This window comes from Chiloscyllium punctatum, chromosome 9, assembly GCF_047496795.1.
Source record: "Chiloscyllium punctatum isolate Juve2018m chromosome 9, sChiPun1.3, whole genome shotgun sequence".
Taxonomy (NCBI): domain Eukaryota; kingdom Metazoa; phylum Chordata; class Chondrichthyes; order Orectolobiformes; family Hemiscylliidae; genus Chiloscyllium; species Chiloscyllium punctatum.
In genome coordinates this window covers 81,067,991-81,085,585 of record NC_092747.1, presented here as the reverse complement: position 1 = coordinate 81,085,585, position 17,595 = coordinate 81,067,991, and the positions used below count along the sequence as shown (strand labels likewise).

Genomic DNA, 17,595 nt, shown 5'->3' with positions numbered 1-17,595 from the left:
TGGAAATGTCACTAGGCTATTAATCCAGGGATCTAGGTTGATACCATGCAGACAAAACACAGAGCTGAATTTCAGAGGTGAGGTGAGAGAGAGGTGAGCTCTTGACATCAAGACCACATTCAATCAATTGTGGCATCAAGGAGCCCTAGTAAAATTGGAATCAGTGGGAATCAGGGGACAAGATCTCCACTGGTTGGAGTCATAACTGGAAGATGGTTGTGGTTATTGGAGGTCAGTCATCTCAGCTCCAGGACATCTCTGCAGGAGTTCCTCAAGGCAGTGTCATAGGCCCAACCATTTTCAAATGTTTCACTAATGAGCTTCCTTACTTCATCAGGTCAGAAGTGGGGATGTTTGTCGATGATAGCACAATGTTAACACCATTCATGACTCCTCAGATACTGAAACAGTCCACATTCAAATGCAACAAGATCTGGACAATATCCAGGCTTGGACTGACAAATAGCAAATATCATGCGCACCACACAAATGCCAGGCAATAACCATCTCTAATAACAGACAATCTAACCACCATCTCTTTGAGATTCAATAGTAGCATCATCACTGAATACTCCACTAGTGACATTCTTGGCATTACCATTGACCAGAAACTCAACAGGACATACCAAATAATGTCTTCAAGAGTAGGTCAGAGGCTAGGAATACTGTGGCAAGTAACTCGCCTCCTGACTCCCAGTCCACCATCTACAGGGAGAAAGTGAGGACTGTAGATGCTGGAGATCATCTTCCGCCTAGGAACCCTCCAACCACAAGGGATGAACTCAGATTTCTCCAGTTTCCTCATTTCCCCTCCCCCCACTTTGTCTCAGTTCCAACCCTCGAACTCAGCACCACCTTCCTAACCTGCAATCTTCTTCCTGACCTCTCCGGCCTATCACTCTCACCTTAACCTCCTTCCGCATTTCCAACGCCTCTCCCCCACGTCCCTCCTCCCTACCTTTTATCTTAGCCCGCTTGGCACACTTTCCTCATTCCTGAAGAAGGGCTTATGCCCGAAACGTCGATTCTCCTGCTCCTTGGATGCTGCCTGGCCTGCTGCGTTTTTCCAGCAACACATTTTCAGCACCATCTACAAGGCTCAAGCCAGGAAAACAATGGAATACTTGCCTTGATGGGTACAGCTCCAACAACAATCGAGAGGCTTGACACAATCCAGGACAAAGCACCCCACTTAATTGGCACCACATCCACAAGCATCCATTCCCTCCACCACTGACGCTCAGTAGCAGTAGTGTGTGCTATCTACAAAATGCACTGCAGAAATTCAGCATAGATCCTCAGACAGTACCTTCCAAGATTGAAAACACTTCATCTGGATGAACAAGGGCAGCAGATACATGAGAACACCAGCACCTATAAATTTGTGTCCAAGCCATTTACCATCCTGACTAGGAAACATATTGCTATACTGAAAGTTATACAACTACGGTGGATTGGCCATGCTAAGTTACACACCCGGGGGTGTGCAGGCTAGATGGATTAGCCATGGGAAGTGCAGGGTTACAAGGTTAAGGTAGAAGGGCTGGTTCTGGGTGGGCTGCTCTTTGGAGGGTTGATGTGGATTCAATGGGCCGAATGGCCTGCTTCCACACTATAGGGATTCTATCATTAGGTCATATTCCTGGAATTCCCTCCCAAAGGGCATTGTGGGTCAACCTGCAGCATGTGGACTGGAGCAGTGATAGTCATACAATCCCTACAGTATGGAAACAGGCCATTTGACACAACAAGTCCACACAGATCCTCTGAAGAGTATCCCACCCAGACCCATTCCCCTAGCTAATGCACCTAGCATACATATCCCTGAACACTATGGGCAATTTAGTATTGCCAATTCACCTAACTTGCAAATCTTTGGTCTGTGGGAGGAAACCTTAGCAACTGGAGGAAACTCACACAGATGCAGAAAGAATGCGCAGATAGTCGACCAAAGCTAGAATCAAACCCCGGGTCACTGGCGTTGTAAGACAGCTGTGCTAACCATTGAGCCACTGTACTGTCCAAGACGACAGCTTAATACTGTGCTCTCAAACACAATGAAGGACAGGCAATAAATGCTGGCCAGCTAGCAACTGCCACATATTATTAGTGAATTAAACACAACTTTGAATCCCACTGCAACTGCTAGTTAAGTCTTAATTTCACTCAACAAAATGTGAAACCAAGTAAAACCTCTTCTCATTGAGACTATTGTCATTGTTTTTTTATTTATTCATAGATCATGGTTGTCATTGGCTAACTAGTACTTATCGGCCATCTCTAATTACCGAATTACCACCCAGACCCGACAATGGCTCTGGTACTGAAGGCTGACGACTGTGTGGGTTGGGGATGGTGTTTAGAGACATGGGACGAATGGAGGTACACTGTTGTCCTATGAGGAGAGACTGAGCAAACTCAGTCTATTGTGTGCCTGCAGTTCAGAAGAACAAGAAGTTACTGACAGGCCATTGATTGCAGAGAGCTTGTGGTCCATACACAATACAAGTGATTAAATCTAACAGGGACAGAACACATTTGTAGAAATGTTGCACTCAAATATGTGCTCAAATTGCATGTTAATCTATACCTGGAATAGCCAAGTAGAAAACTTACCCTAGCATAGTCAATGTTTTATTTTCTTAAGTCAGATCTCACAAAATAACAAAAGCCAATGATTTCCTGTCACTTTGGTGTTTGAAACACGACAACACAATCCAGCTCTTCACTTACATTAAGGAAGGATGCATTTGTATTCATACAATGCCTGTGTAAGAGTCTCTGAAAGTGTTCCCCAGTGATCCAACAGTCTACTGAAAATAAACAAATACGTTTATGTTTATTCAACAAATTTACTCCCATCAGGACATCCCAAACTCACTCACAGCCAATCTACTACATTCAGATCACTGTAGGTCAGCATTGCTGCCAATTTGAACACAGCAAAACATCCCACAAAGAATCCACTTACATCGACAGCCCCTAAGGGCTTCGTGGATGGGTATACTGATGAGAGGGGAGGGGTCAGTAAAATTCTGCCCTTCTCCAATCTCATTGTGATTTTAGGGGGCAGCAGAGAAGAGGTAGAAGTCTGACTAATTAGCCCACTCGATCCTGAGGCAGGAGAGGAAGAAATGTCTCCTTTATGGTCTCCTGTTCAGTTAAGTGAACACACCCACATCTCCCCTCATCCCTCATGCAGATGTCACCTGTTTCCCTAGTCATAGAATCATAGAGATGTATAGCATGGAAACAGACCTTTCGGTCCAACCCGTCCATGCAGACCAAATATCCCAACCCAATCTAGTCCCACCTGCCAGCTCCTGGCCCATATCCTTCCAAACCCTTCCAATTCATATACCCATCCAAATGCCTTTTAAATGTTGCAATTGTACCAGCCTCCACCACTTCCTCTGGCAGCTCATTCCATACACGTACCACCCTCTGTGTGAAAAGTTGCCCCTTAGGTCTCTTTCATATCTTTCCCATCTCACCCTAAACCTAGTGGGCGGCACGGTGGCACAGCGGTTAGCACTGCTGCCTCACAGTGCCAGAGACCGGGTTCATTTCCCGCCTCAGGCGACTGACTGTGTGGAGTTTGCACGTTCTCCCCGTGTCTGCGTGGGTTTCCTTCGGTTTCCTCCCACAGTCCAAACATGTGCAGATCAGGTGAATTGGCCATGCTAAGTTGTCCGTAGTGTTAGGTAAGGGGTAAATGTAGGGGTATGGGTGGGTTGGGCTTCGGCGGGTCGGTGTGGACTTGTTGGGCCGAAGGGCCTGTTTCCACACTGTAAGTAATCTAATCTAATCTATGCCCTCTAGTTCTGGACTCCCCCACCCCAGGGAAAAGACTTTATCTATTTATCCTATCCACGCCCCTCATGATTTTGTAAACCTCTATAAGGTCACCCCTCAGCCTCCAATGCTGCAGGGAAAACAGCCCCAGCCTGTTCAGCCTCTCCCTATACCTCAAATCCTTCAACCCTAGCAACATCCTTGTAAATCTCTTCTGAACCCTTTCAAGTTTCACAACATCTTTCCAATAGAAGGAGACCAGAATTACACACAATATTCCAACAGAGGCCTAACCAATGTCCTGCAGAGCCGCAAAATGACCTCCCAAACACCTATACTCAATACTCTGACCAATAAAAGAAAGCATACCAAACACCTTCTTCACTATGCTTTCTACCTGCGATTCCAACTTCAACCAGATATGAACCTGCACTCCAAGGTCTCTTTGTTCAGCAACACTCCCTAGGACCTTACCATTAAGTCCTGCTAAGATTTGCTTTCCCAAAATGCAGCTTTGCATTTTCTCATACCCTTCCCCATAAGTCTCCACATCCCAACTAGGACCCACCACCTTGGCCATACATTGAGCCTCCTCAGCTCTTTCTTTTCTGAGACTGAAGTCAATCCCAGTAGTGACCATCACTCCCAAGGGCACTGCTGGGCCCAAAGAGCTGTCAGCGAATCCAGAGGCAGCACTTCCTCCTTAAGTAGGCTTGGAAGGTCCATGTCCTGCCAATTACATATTCTCAGAGCACAGTGGCAGACAAGTTCCCCAGAATTTTGGTGAGAAGGTGGTAACCATTCCAACTGTTAAAGCCCATGACTGCACATTATATAACCAATTTTAGGGATGCGACTGAGCGATAAACACAGATATTTATGACTGAGAGGCTATTTCCAAGAGCTGCATGGGAGTCTGTACTGGATCTATGATCTACGTCAATGATTAAATGCAAGGGAATGTGTTGAGAAGTTTGGAGATGATTCAAAAATTGGCCATATTGTTGTTGAAAATGTGTTGCTGGAAAAGCGCAGCAGGTCAGGCAGCATCCAAGGAGCAGGAGAATCGACGTTTCAGGCATGAGCCCTTCTTCGGGAATGAGGAAAGTGTGCCAAGCAGGCTAAGATAAAAGGTAGGGAGGAGGGACCTGGGGGAGAGGTGTTGGAAATGCAATAGGTGGAAGGAAGTTAAGGTGAGGGTGACAGATTGGCAGAGAAGGGGTCAATACATGAACTGCTCCTCAGCAGAGCTAACATATAGATAATGGGATGAGTAGCCTCTCTTTGTGCTGATGCTTTAATGATTTTGGGATAATCCGGCCTAGAGGTGAAGCACAGCATGGACTCCTGGCCTCAGGTTGAAGGCGAGGGAGAACTCTGAGTCTCAATGTGAAGCCTAAAACTGATTTGCTGCCTCAAGATGAAGACCATCGTGGACTCCCACTCTCAAGATGAAGCCCAGCATAGATTGCCAGCCTGGAGGTGAAACTCAGTGTGGGCCCAAGTTGAAGCCCAATGCAGAATCGTTTACTCCATCTGCTTCTTTCCCTCCCTTCCACTGCTTTAGAAGATTGTAATGCTGAACTTTTAACTTTATTTCTTTATTTTTCTGAATTAAACCTAAGATTCTGTACCTAAACACCTTAGTACCTTTCACGGCTCTGGAAATTGTGACTTTGTACACTTTTCACTGTATATTCACGTAGTCCTGTACTTAAGTATGTGATGATAAATACACATTCTAATTCCATTTCCAATTCTAATCTGTCTTTCCTGAAACATATGAACCCTCATCGATCACCTTCGTCACCACCTCAAAAAGTTCAATCAAGTTAGTAAGACATGACCTGCCCTGCACAAAGCCATGCTGACTGTCCCAAATTTACCCATGCTTTTCCAAATGTGCATAAATCCTATCCCTAAAGATTTTTTCCAATGACTTCCCAACCACCAATGCAAGATTCAACAGTTTATAGTTTCCTGGATTATCCCTTTTTCCTTCTTGAACAGAAGATCAGGTTTAGCTACTTGCCAGTCCTCCAGGACTTCTCCAACGGCTTATGAGGATACAAAGATCTTGGTCATGGCCCCAGCAATCTCCTCTTTTGCCTCTCTCAATAACCTGGGGTAGATACCATCGGGCCAAAGGGACTTATCCATCTTAGTTCTCTTCAACAGACTCAATGCACTTATTCTTGATCTTAAAATTCCTCAGCATATTAGCATGCACCACACAATTCTCATCATCTTCCATATCCTTTACCTGGATGAACACCAATGCAAAGCGCTCATTTAGAATTTGTCCACATCCTCTACCTCCGGGCACAAGTTCCCTTCTTTATTCTTGAGTGGTCCCACTCTCTCCCACTGGTTATCCTTTTGTTTTTAATGTATCAATAGAATGCCTTGGGATTCTCTTTAACCCTACTTGCCAAGACTGTTTCATGGCCCCTTCTTGCTCTCCTAATTCCCCGTTTGAGTTCTTTTCTGCTTTCTTTAGATTCCTCAAGGGACCTGTCTGATTTTAGCTTCCTAAACCTTACATATGTTTCTTTTATCCTTTTGACTAAACTCACAATCTCGTTTGTTATCCAAGGGTCCCTTACCATGCCATCCTTGTCCTTCCTCCTTACTGGAACATGCCGGTCTTGAACTCTCATCAGCAGGTCTTTAAACAATTACCACATGTCAAATGTGGACATGCCCATTTACAGCTCCTCCTAATTACCACTCCCTAGCTCAAGCCTAACACAGGCGTAATTTGCCCACCCCCAATTGAATACCTTCCCTGACGTATCCTTATTCATTGCTATAACTTAAGGAGTTATGATCACTGTTTCCAAAATGCTCTCCCACTGAAAGGAGAGTTACCTGGCCAGGCTCATTAGCCAGTACAAGGTCCAGTATGGCCCCTCCTGTAGTTGAACTATCCAAAATACTGTTTCAAAAATCCTCTATGATGCACCTAACAAATGCAGCACCATCTAATTATCTTGCTGTAAGGGGGTCCCAGTCAATATTGCAATCTTATCAGAGTGATTGCAGTTAATGTCTAGACCTTGAACAGCATTGATATACAGTGGGATCATGGGGTTCAAAGTCAATAGCTCCCTGTAAGTTGCTACACAAGTAGATAGAATGATAATGAAGGCATCTGGCATACTTAACTTATTGGTCAGGGAATTGAACACAAGAGTCAGGCTATAAAGTTGCAGCTTTATAATACATTGGCTCAGCCACACCAGAATACATGGTGTTCTGCTCTAATGCGTGTTTCGTTAAAGCAAATTCGCTGTAACAGAATTGCCAAACTGGGGACACTGTTTCTAAAGCGCGAACTTTTAAAACATGTGTTAGCTGTAACAAGATTACATCGCCACTACTTTAAGCACTGTATCTAAAGCATAATTTTTATATAATGCAGGGTTGCAGAAGAACACAAACATCCCATTAAAGAAGAACTAACTATTGCGTTCAATTCTGGTCACCATGTTACAAAAGGATGCGAGGGTTTTGGAGAGAGTGCAGAAGAGGTTACCAGGATGCTGCCTGGATTGGAGGGTCGGAGTTATAAGGATAGGCTAGAAAAGCTTGGGCTGTTTTCTCTCAAGCAGCAGAGGCTGAGGCGAGACTTGATAGAAGTCCATAAAATTATGAGATGTATAGATAGGGATGACAGTCAGAATTGTTTTCCCAGAGTTGAAATGTCTAATACTAGTGGGCATGCATTTGAAGTGAGAAAGAAATAGTTCAAAGGGGATGTGAGAAGTAAGTTTTTTTATACAGATAGTGGTAGGAATCTGGAACACACTGGTGATGGTGGAGGCAGATACTATATTGGCATTTAAGGGACTTTTAGATCATGAATATGCAACGAATGAAGGGATATAGACCAAGGGCAGGCAGAAGGAATTAGTTATTTTGGCGTCATATTCAGCATAACATTGTGGGCTGAAGGGCCTGTTCCTGTACTGAACTGATCTATGTTCTTTCATTTCATTAATCCCCATCCTTTTTATGTTTACAGGAGAATAACAGCGCTGGAAGAACCTGGGAACCTGTGCCAACATCAGGCACCCCAATCTGTATGAGGAGAGAATTTTGTCCTTCACAGAAGTTTGGGATCACTCCTGCGGTGATGCAGAAGCATCTGTGTTCTATCAAACAAGTAAACACTACTTTTTATTCCACTGCAACTTATAGGATAACTCTCAATCATTGCACACCATGCCAAACCATTGGACACATCACCTCATCTTCCTTTTATCTTGAAGATTTTGCAAGCCACCTTTTTTTTTGCCCATGCAGCGTACCAAGGTCTCAGAGGAAGCATAGGCAAAGTTGCCTCCTGCACCCCTACCAGCCCTGATACTGATGGGAACATTAAGCTGAGGAAGTGTGGTCCACAATCTGGTGAATATCTCACTGCAATAGCTCTGCAATTGGCCAAGGAGGAATCACTCTCCAGCCTCTGGCATTCAGAGGACTGTTTGAGACCAGACATCTGCTCACCGTAGACAGGATAGGACTTTTTTGTGGTGTCAATAATCAGGGACTTCATCCACAGGCACAAGAGGAACAGTAGTGGCACACAGATATGTGGGAGGCAGTGGCCCGTATTGCCCAGAGGCTGTAGCAGTGGAGTGACTCATGTGACTGCCAACTACCTCCATGAACAGGTTGGCAGCTGCCATGGAGTTCCTAACGCTGAATCTACTGGAAAGACACAAATACCTGTATTGCATTTGGCCAGACACTGGACCCAAGGATCAAAGTGAAGCACCTAGCCAAAGGAGGAAGTACACACAAGTGCCTCAGCTATTTTTATTTGGGACAGGCCCTTCACCTCTACCGTGCTCACTCCCCTCCACCCCTTAGAAATTTAATCGAGTGGGGTAGAGCGGGGGGGGGGATGGGGTGCAGAGGAGCAAGTCTGCCTGTGACAAGAGCACCATTAGTACGTCTGGTATCTACTGATATCATCTGTTGTCTTGACAAAAACCCAAGGATTACTCTACAAACCTCCAGTGCCAATACCCTCGACATCTGCACAGACTCCCTCTTATCCCAACTGTGGAACCAGGGAGTACACTGAGACATGGTGGAAAGGGGAGGAGAAAGAAAACATTTTGAGGTACTTTGGTGGCACAAATGAGGATAGCTATCTTGTTATTTAAACCTTGTAAATGTCAGGCATCTGCTTTTGAATCCGTCTCTTTAGATGCTCAACACATTGTCATACCATCCAGCAGCAATTCATGTCCAGCAATGTATTGAAGTTTGCACTGAGTATACTACACGAAGGAGGAACAAAGTGTACACATGTTATTTTGAGTGCCGTGACACATTTGGCCCTCCTGCATGAAGATCCCTAATGTTTGGATGTCTCTGTGCATACATGTGTATCTGTCAAAGTTGTCCAGCTGTAGCTGTGCCAGGGAGGTACTACCTTCAGAGAGGGTCAATGTTGTAGAATATCCAGGGCATAGCAGCCTACAGGCCTGTGTGGTAAGAGAGTGGTGACCATTTTATTCCCCATTAAAAGCCTGCTGAGCAGTCTGTGCTGCAGTCCCTTCCCTCGTTCCTTGCACACAGAGAATAGCCATATGCAATTTCTTTCCAATGTAGAGTTTCATGTTCCCATCTATTTCCTTGTGGTCCATCCCATTAAACCCAAAGAATTCACACTTTCCAATTCCTCTCTAGACACAGGCAACGTGCTGAAGGATTGGAGGACAGCCAACATGGTACCATTATTCAACAAGACAGCAAGAAATAAACCAGGAAAGTATAGGCTACTCAGTCTAACTTCAGTGATTCAGTGAATTCTCATGGACAGAATTAATCTCTCTTGGAGAGGCAGGGTTCAATCAAGAGTAATTAGCATGGTCTTTGCTGGGGGGAGGTCATTTCTGACCAATTTGACTGAATTTTTCGAAGAAGTGACCAGGTGTATGGTTGAGTGCAATGCTTTTCATGTAGTCTGTTTTGACTTGGCCAATTCGTATAAGGTCCCACATAGGAGACTGATCGTAAAAGTGAACATAGAAACTAAGAAAATTTGACAAATTGGATCCACAATTAGGAATTATAGGCTGCAGAAGGTAATGAGTGAGAGGTGGTGTTTATGACTGAAAGTCTATCCAGTGTCCCACTGGGGTCAGTCTTGGGGCCCTTCTTGTTTGTAGTTTATATAAATGTTTTAGACTTGAATTTAAAGGGGTTGATCAGTAAGTTCGCAGGTGGTACAAAAATTGGTGGAGTGGTACATAGCAAGGAGGAGGATAGCCTCAGATTACAGGAGGGTATAGAAAGGCTGATCAGTGGCAAATGGATTTCATTCCAGGTAATTATGAGGTCATGCATTTAGGCAAGGCAAGGGAATACATGTTGGATGGTAGGGCCCTGGGAAGCACTGAGCATCAAAGGGACCTTGGTGACAGATACACCAGTCCCTTAAGGTATCAAGACAGGTGGATAAAGTGAATAAGGCAAATGGTGTACTTTGTTCTATTAGCTGAAGCATAGAGTTTAAGAGCAGAGAGATTATGCTGGAACAGTATAAAGCATTGGATAGGTCAAATAAGAGTGTTCTGGAATTCATATTACAAGGGGGATATGACAGTACAGAAGCATGCACAGAAGATTTACCAGTGCTTGCTCTCCACAGGTGCTGCCAGACCTGCTGAGTTTCTCCAGCCATTTCTGTTTTTGCTTCAGATTTCTAGCAATAGTAGTTATTTGTTGTTTTTAGATTTGCCAGGATGTTGCCTGGATCGGAGAGCTTTAGTAATAAAGAAAGATTGGAAAGGATCATTGAGAGAGTCAGAGTCATACAACATGGAAACAGGCTCTTCAGCCCAGTATGTCTATGTTGACCAATAAAACCAGACTAGACTAATCCCATATCCCTGTACTTGGTCCATTTCCTACTATTTTGTGGCATTTAAATTCTCATCCAATTGCTTCATAAATGTTGCAAGAGTTCCTGCCTCCACCATCCTATAGAGGCAGCACATTGCATATTTCCACCACTTTCTGGGTGAAAATACTTTTTTTTCCCCCCACAGCTCCTCTAAATGACTTACTCTACACCTTAAACCTTTGCCATCTGTTCTTAGGTATTTCTGCCATTAGGAAAAGATTCTCATGATCTAGCCTGTCTATGTCTCTCAGAATTTTGTACACTTCAATCAGATCACCTCAGCCTCCTTTGGTCCAAGAGAAACAAACCCAGCCTATCCAGTCCCACTTCGTAACTGAGACTTTTCAACCCAAGCAACATCCTGATGAATCTCCAATGCACCCTCTGCAGTGCAATCACATCCATCCAATAGTGCAGTGACCAAAACTGCACACAGTATTCCACGTGTGGCCAAACCAATGCCCTCTATAGTCGCAACAAGGCTTATTTGCTCCTAAATTCTTTGTCCTGCCAAATGAAAGCAAGCATTCTGTATACCTCCTTCATCAACTGTCTATCTGTGCTGACATCTTCAGGGATCTCTGGATTTGCACACCAAAGTCCCCTTGTTCCTCAGTACTGCCTATGGACCCACCATTCATTGTGTAAATCCTTCCCTTATCAGACCTCCAAAAGTGCAACACCTCGTACTTATTAGGATTAAATTCCACGTGCCATTGCTCTTCCCAATTCATCACCATCCTTCTCACTACTAACACCACCAATTCTCAATGTCATCGACAAACTTATTCATGATATTTTCTACATTCACATCCAAGTCATTAAGGTACATAACAAACAGCAAGGCTCCCAGCACTGATCCCTATAGTACACCCTTTGTTACAAGTTTACAATCTCAAAAACATGCTTCTACCATCTCCTTTTGCCTCCTATTTGTAAGCCAATTTTGGAACCAGTTTGCCATATTGCCTTGAATCCCACAGGCTTTTACCTAATTTGCTAGAATTCTTCAAAGATGTAACAAGCCAAGTGGATAATGGGGATCCTGTAGATGTCTGGACTTCCAGAAGGCATTTGATAAGGTGCTGCACAAAAGGTTAATTCACAAGGTTTAAATCCAATGGGGTTAGAGGTAATTTAGTAGTTTGGATGATGGACAGAAGTCAGAGAGTCAGGATAAATGGATTGTTTTCTGAATTGCAGGATGTAACTAGTGGGGTGCCACAAGGGTTTGGTCCTTTGATCCCAGCTATTTATAATCTACATTAACAACTTGGATACAGGGATAGAAGGAAATTTGCAGACAGTACAAAAATAGGCAGAACAATAAATTGCAATGAGGAAATAAGAACCTTACAAATGAATAGAGATAGTAGGCCAAAACGTGGGAGATGGAGTTTAACATGGATAAGTGCGAGGTCATGCATTTGAGTTGAAAAAATGGGAAGAAAACCTAATATCTTAATGGGGAAAGTTATTAGAGTGCTTCCATGCAGAGGGATCTGGGTGTACTAATTCATAAGTCACAGAAAAATAGCATGCAGGCATAGCAGATAAAAAAAAAGTGAATATGAAGTTGGTTTTTATAGCTAAAGGAATGGAATGTAAAGGTAAGGAAGAATTGTTGCAATTATACAAGGCATTGGTGAGACCAACCTGTAGTATTGTGCACAGTTTTGAGCCCCTTATTTGAGGAAGGATGTAGTAGCTTTGGAGGCCATTCAGAAGAGGTTCACTTGACTGATCCCAGAGATGAAGGGGCTGTCATATGAAGAGAAATTGAACAGTCTAGGCCTATACCCTCTGGAATTTAGAAGAATGAGGGGAGATCAAATTGAGGTATTCAAGAAGATAAAAGGTATGGATAAAATAAATGTGGAGTGGATGCTTCCTCTTGTGGTGCATTCTAGGACAAGAGGTCGTAGTCTTAGGACAAAGGATAGCAAATTTAAAACTGTGGGATCTGTGGAATTCACTGCTCCAAAGTGTGGTGGATGCTGGGACAGTGAGTAAATTTAAGGAGGAGTTCGACAGATTTTTAAATTGGTAATAGGTTGAACGGTTATGGAGAGAAGGCAAGAAAGTGGGGGTGAGGAGCATACAGGCCATGATCGAGTGGCGTAGAGGACTTGATGGGCGAAATGGCGGGTATAATTGAGATGCATAAAATTATCAATGACATAAATGATAGTGAGGAAGACACTTTTCCTCTTGGTGGGAAGATCAATGACCAGATGGCGCAGATTTAAGGTAAGGGGTAGAAGGTTTAGAGGAGATGTGAGGGTGGCAGGAATCTGGAGCTCATTGCCTGCAAAGGTAGTAAAGGCAGAAACACTTATAATATTTAAAAATTATTTAGATGTACACGATGCCAAGGCATACAAAATTGTGTGCCAAGTATCAGAAAATTGGATTAAAATAGTTATATGGTTGTTTTTGACCATTGTAAACACAATGGGCTGAAAGACTTTTCTTCTATGCTGCAGATGTCTCTGACTCTATGGCTATGATTCTCAACATTCCAACCCAATCCATCTCTGTTTGCCTACCCTTCCCAACCAGACACTGGTAACCACCCCCTCTCCCCATTACAAACATGCTATACAGTATCAACCTTTAAACTTCTGTTTTACCCTTGCTCAAAGACTACTTCCCCAGTTGCAAAAGCCAAAGTGCCCCAATTCAATGCTGCAGTTGTTATTGCCTACAGCCATCTTTTCAACCCATTCCCCAACCCCTTTATTTCTGAGGATGAATCCAATGGACTGACAATGGCCGACTCATGATGCATATAAGATTCTTAGGGAATTTGACAGACTAGATGCGGAAAGGCTGTTTCCTCATGGAAGAGTTTAGGACCACAGAGCCTTATCACAGAATAATGGGTCACATATTTAAGTCAAGATTAGAGTGGTGCTGCAAAAGCACAGCAGGTCAGGCAACATCTGAGGAGCAGGAAAATTGATGTCTCAAGATTCCTGATGAAGAGCTCCTGCCCGAAACGTTGATTTTCCTGCTCCTCGGATGCTGCCTGACCTGTTGTGCTTTTCCAGCACCACTCTAATCTTGACTCTGATCTCCAGCATCTTTCGCCTAGTCACATATTTAAGACAGAGCTGAGGAAGCATTTCTTCTCTCCAAGGGTAATGAACTTGTGGAATTCTTTATAACTTGAGGCCAGGTCATTAATCATGTTGAGGCTGAGATAGACAAGATTTCTACTGAGTAAGGGAATAAAGGGGTGTCAGCAAAAAACTGGAGTTGAGGATTATCAGGTCCGCCACGATCTCATTGAATCCCCTGACTAACAAGTGGGCTTTAGTGGGCTTAGGGATGTCAGTGAGAACTATTCCCAAAGACTTTCAGATATAGCTGCCTGCTTGCCACACAAGCCATGTGTTTGTTGCACAACCACATGATGCAGTTGTGAGATTGAAGTAGCACACTGTTGTACAGAAAGATGTACACCTCTTGTCTGAGGACTGCTAGCAGCAAGGTAAGTTGTCTGGTTGTGTGATCATCCTAGTTGGCACAGCGAGGCAAGATCTGGATAGTATACAGGTAGGCACTAAATGAGTGAGCACTATAGATCAAGCAAACATTTCTGATCTCCCATATGGTCCAGTGTAATGTTCCCGCTATGCTGCCACACACGAACTTCAGAGGACTACGCAGCAGCAGGAAAAGTTAGAGGGAATATCCAGTGTGTGAGGTGGCACCTGTCGCTGTGTGCAATGTCCTAATTGGAACTTTTCACTGCAAGTAGTTGGTATGTACTGTTATGGAATGCTGAGCATTTGGAAAACAGTGGCGGGATCAGACAGAGGTAGTATGGATTTACAAAAAATCATGCTTGACGGATCTACTGAAATTTTTCAAGTATGTAACTAGTAAAGTTTGGTAAGGGAGACCCAGTGAATATGGTTTACTTAAAACTTCAGAAGACTTTTAACAAAGTCCACATAAGAAATTAGCATGTAAAAGTAAAGCACATAGGACTGAGTGTAGTGTAATGACCTGGAGAGAGAACTAATTGGCAGACAGGAAACCAAGAGTAGGAATAAACCGGTCTTTTTCTGAATGGCAGACAGTAACTATTATTAGTAACACAATTTATGAATAATTTAGATGAGAAAACTAAATGTAATATCTCAAAATTTGTTGATGACAGAAAGCTGATGGGAGGGTCAGCTGTGAGGAGCACAGATGCATCAGTGTTATTCGGAAAAGTTGAATAAGCAGGAAAATGCATGGTCGATGATGTATAATGCGGATAAATGTGAGCTTAGGGCTGAATGGTCTACTCCTCCCATTTTCTATGTTTCTGCCTCACAGTGCCTGGGACCCAGGTTCAATTCCATCCTCAGGTGACTGTTTGTGTGGAGTTTCCCCATGTCTGTGGGGGTTACCTCCAGGTGCTCCGCTTTCCTCCCACAGTCCAAAGATGTCCAGGTTAGGTGGTTTGGCCATGCTAAATTGCCCATAGTGTCTAGGGATGTGCAGCCTAGCTGGATTAACCATGGTAAATGCAGGTTATGGGGATAAGCTAAGAGGTAGGTCTAGGTGCTATGCTCTTCGGAGGGCCAATTTGACTAACTGGGCTGAATGACCTGCTTCCAAGCTATAGGGATTCTATAATGTATGTCTATGCTTCCAGCGTGAACTATCAGTAGAAGTTCCAAGATGGTTGAGTTGGCATTAAATATCATATGCAAATATTAATGGAGGAATAGAGGGTACAGCTAGTACCTGTGAATTTTGCCCTGAATTGCAGTCTGGTCATAGGCAAGATGGAGGTGGTAGAAAGTAAGCAACGAGCTGAATCCACTAGCTACATGCTCCAGATTCCTGAGTTTTCCCAATGTTGGTTTGTTTGACAAGTTTTGTAAGATGGGAGTGTGAATATTAATGATGTGCCTTGGGTTGTTAACAAGGGGTTTGACAATCAATGATACATGAGAATTGATATCTCGCCAGTGTCTAGTGAGAATCTCCCACACTGCTTGTGAAAAGCATAAAAGATGGAACAATATGAGTTCAATGTCAAGATAGGCTTTAGACCATAAGACTGTAAAACATAGGAGCAGAAATTAGGACATTCAGCCCATTCAATCATGGTTGATTAGTTTCTCATCCCCTTTCTCCTGCTTTCTCCCTGCAACCCTTGATCCCTTTGATACTCAAGAACCTATCTATATCAGTCTTAAAAATAATCAATTATCTGTGGCAATAAATTCCATAGATTCATCACTCTCTGGCTGAAGATGTTTCTCCTTATCTCGATTCTAAAAGGTCTTCCTTTTACCTTAAGGCTGCGCCCTTGGATCCTAGTCTCTCCTAACAATGGAAACATCTTCCCAAGATCTCCTCTGTCCAGACATTTCAGCATTCTGTATTTTTCAGTTAGATTCCCCCCCATCCTTCTAAACTCCATAGAGTATAGACCCAGAGTCTTCAAGTATTGCTCAAATATAAAGCTTTTCATTCCTGGGATCATTCTTGTGAACCTCCTCTGAGCACACTCCAGGGTCAGTCCATCTTTCCTGAGACATGGAACCCAAAACTGCACACAATACTCCAAATGTGGTCTGACCAGAGCCTTAAGGAATCTTAGAAGCACATTCCTGCTTTCATATTCAAGTCCTTTGTCGGACTAGTCACCAGATTCTGCCATATATCTTGCAATAGCTCTTACTGCCTTTGCCCCTAGAAGATTCCAACCAGAGTGTCAATGTTACCCAATTCTGAGGAAAATTGTGCAGTGATTATAAAGGACTATGAGACTTTAATAAACACAAACAATGCTACGGAAACTGAGCAGCTCTGGTAGCAGTTGTGTAGAGAGAAACACAGTTAACATTTCATAGTCCAGTATAGCTCTTCTATAGGCCTGCTGAGTTTTATCCAGCACTTCCTATGTGTGTTTCAGATTTCCAGCATCTGCAGGATTTTGTTTTTGCTATAAGACTTTCTTCCATAAACATCATCACAGCACTAATCAAGTTCACAAAGCAACTAAAAAGAGGATTTTACTCCACAGAAAAATGAACTGCATCTCCTGGAAATGGAAACAGAAATGTTAAGTCAGTGAAAGAATCTTTAATTAAAACTGATCCTTAATTTACACAGGATAAGCTGAATGCAATTATTCTGATTGACAGAAGAGATATTTGGCTGGTGGAAACTTTCTTCACAGACTTGAAAGTAAAAAAACATGGAAAGCATGATGAATTGGTAATTTGGAGTTAAAACCCAGAGGGTCCAGGTCCAGCTTTAAAGAGAGAAAATCGTGATGGGATTACAGTATGGTGTCTGGCTTTGAGGAATAAAAGAGACAGTGTTGAATTCAGGATAAGAAGCATTATGACATGAGATTTCTCTTTGGATTTTGATTCAAAACATTGAATATCCAAAAGCTAGCCGCCCTGATAGCAATTAGTAATATTGCCCAAGTTGACCAGATGTGAGGAACATATACTTATGCCATTATATATTTTCTAAAGAAAAACTAAACTATATTTAAATTGGGCACAAGTAATTTTATAAAATGACTCTCAGTAACTGCATGACTTCTCTTGTGGATTCAATTGCAGCCAAACGTAGACAATCAGACTTTGATATCTTACATGTCTATCAAAAGGAATCATTAAATAACTCCAGAACTGTCCATTGAACCGTCAAAAAGGGTGAAAATTTGAGGCTACATAGTGCTGAACAAGAGACAGAAACAAAGACATAACAAGAAATTCTAATTCTTTGCTTTGTGAAGCAATGATTCACTAAGTTTATCTTTACAGACATTAGTTTAATTGTAATAAAAGCTAGCTGAGGACGGACATTTAGAGGAGAACCATCTATAAATCATGAGATAGAGA

At 43.0% G+C, this 17,595-nt stretch overlaps 1 protein-coding gene across 8 annotated transcripts in view; it reads right to left on the bottom strand.

The window, feature by feature from the left end:
• Positions 1-17,595, bottom strand: part of bcl9 (BCL9 transcription coactivator) — a 263,026-nt gene that overhangs the window by 222,907 nt on the left and 22,524 nt on the right. The window contains exon 1 of one of the 8 annotated variants that reach the window (XM_072577895.1): positions 2,734-2,755. The exons of the other annotated variants lie outside the window; for them this stretch is intronic. The gene's annotated coding sequence lies outside the window, so the exon portion shown is untranslated. Of the gene's footprint in view, positions 1-2,733; positions 2,756-17,595 lie in introns of those variants that run through there. 8 annotated transcript variants of the gene reach the window in all.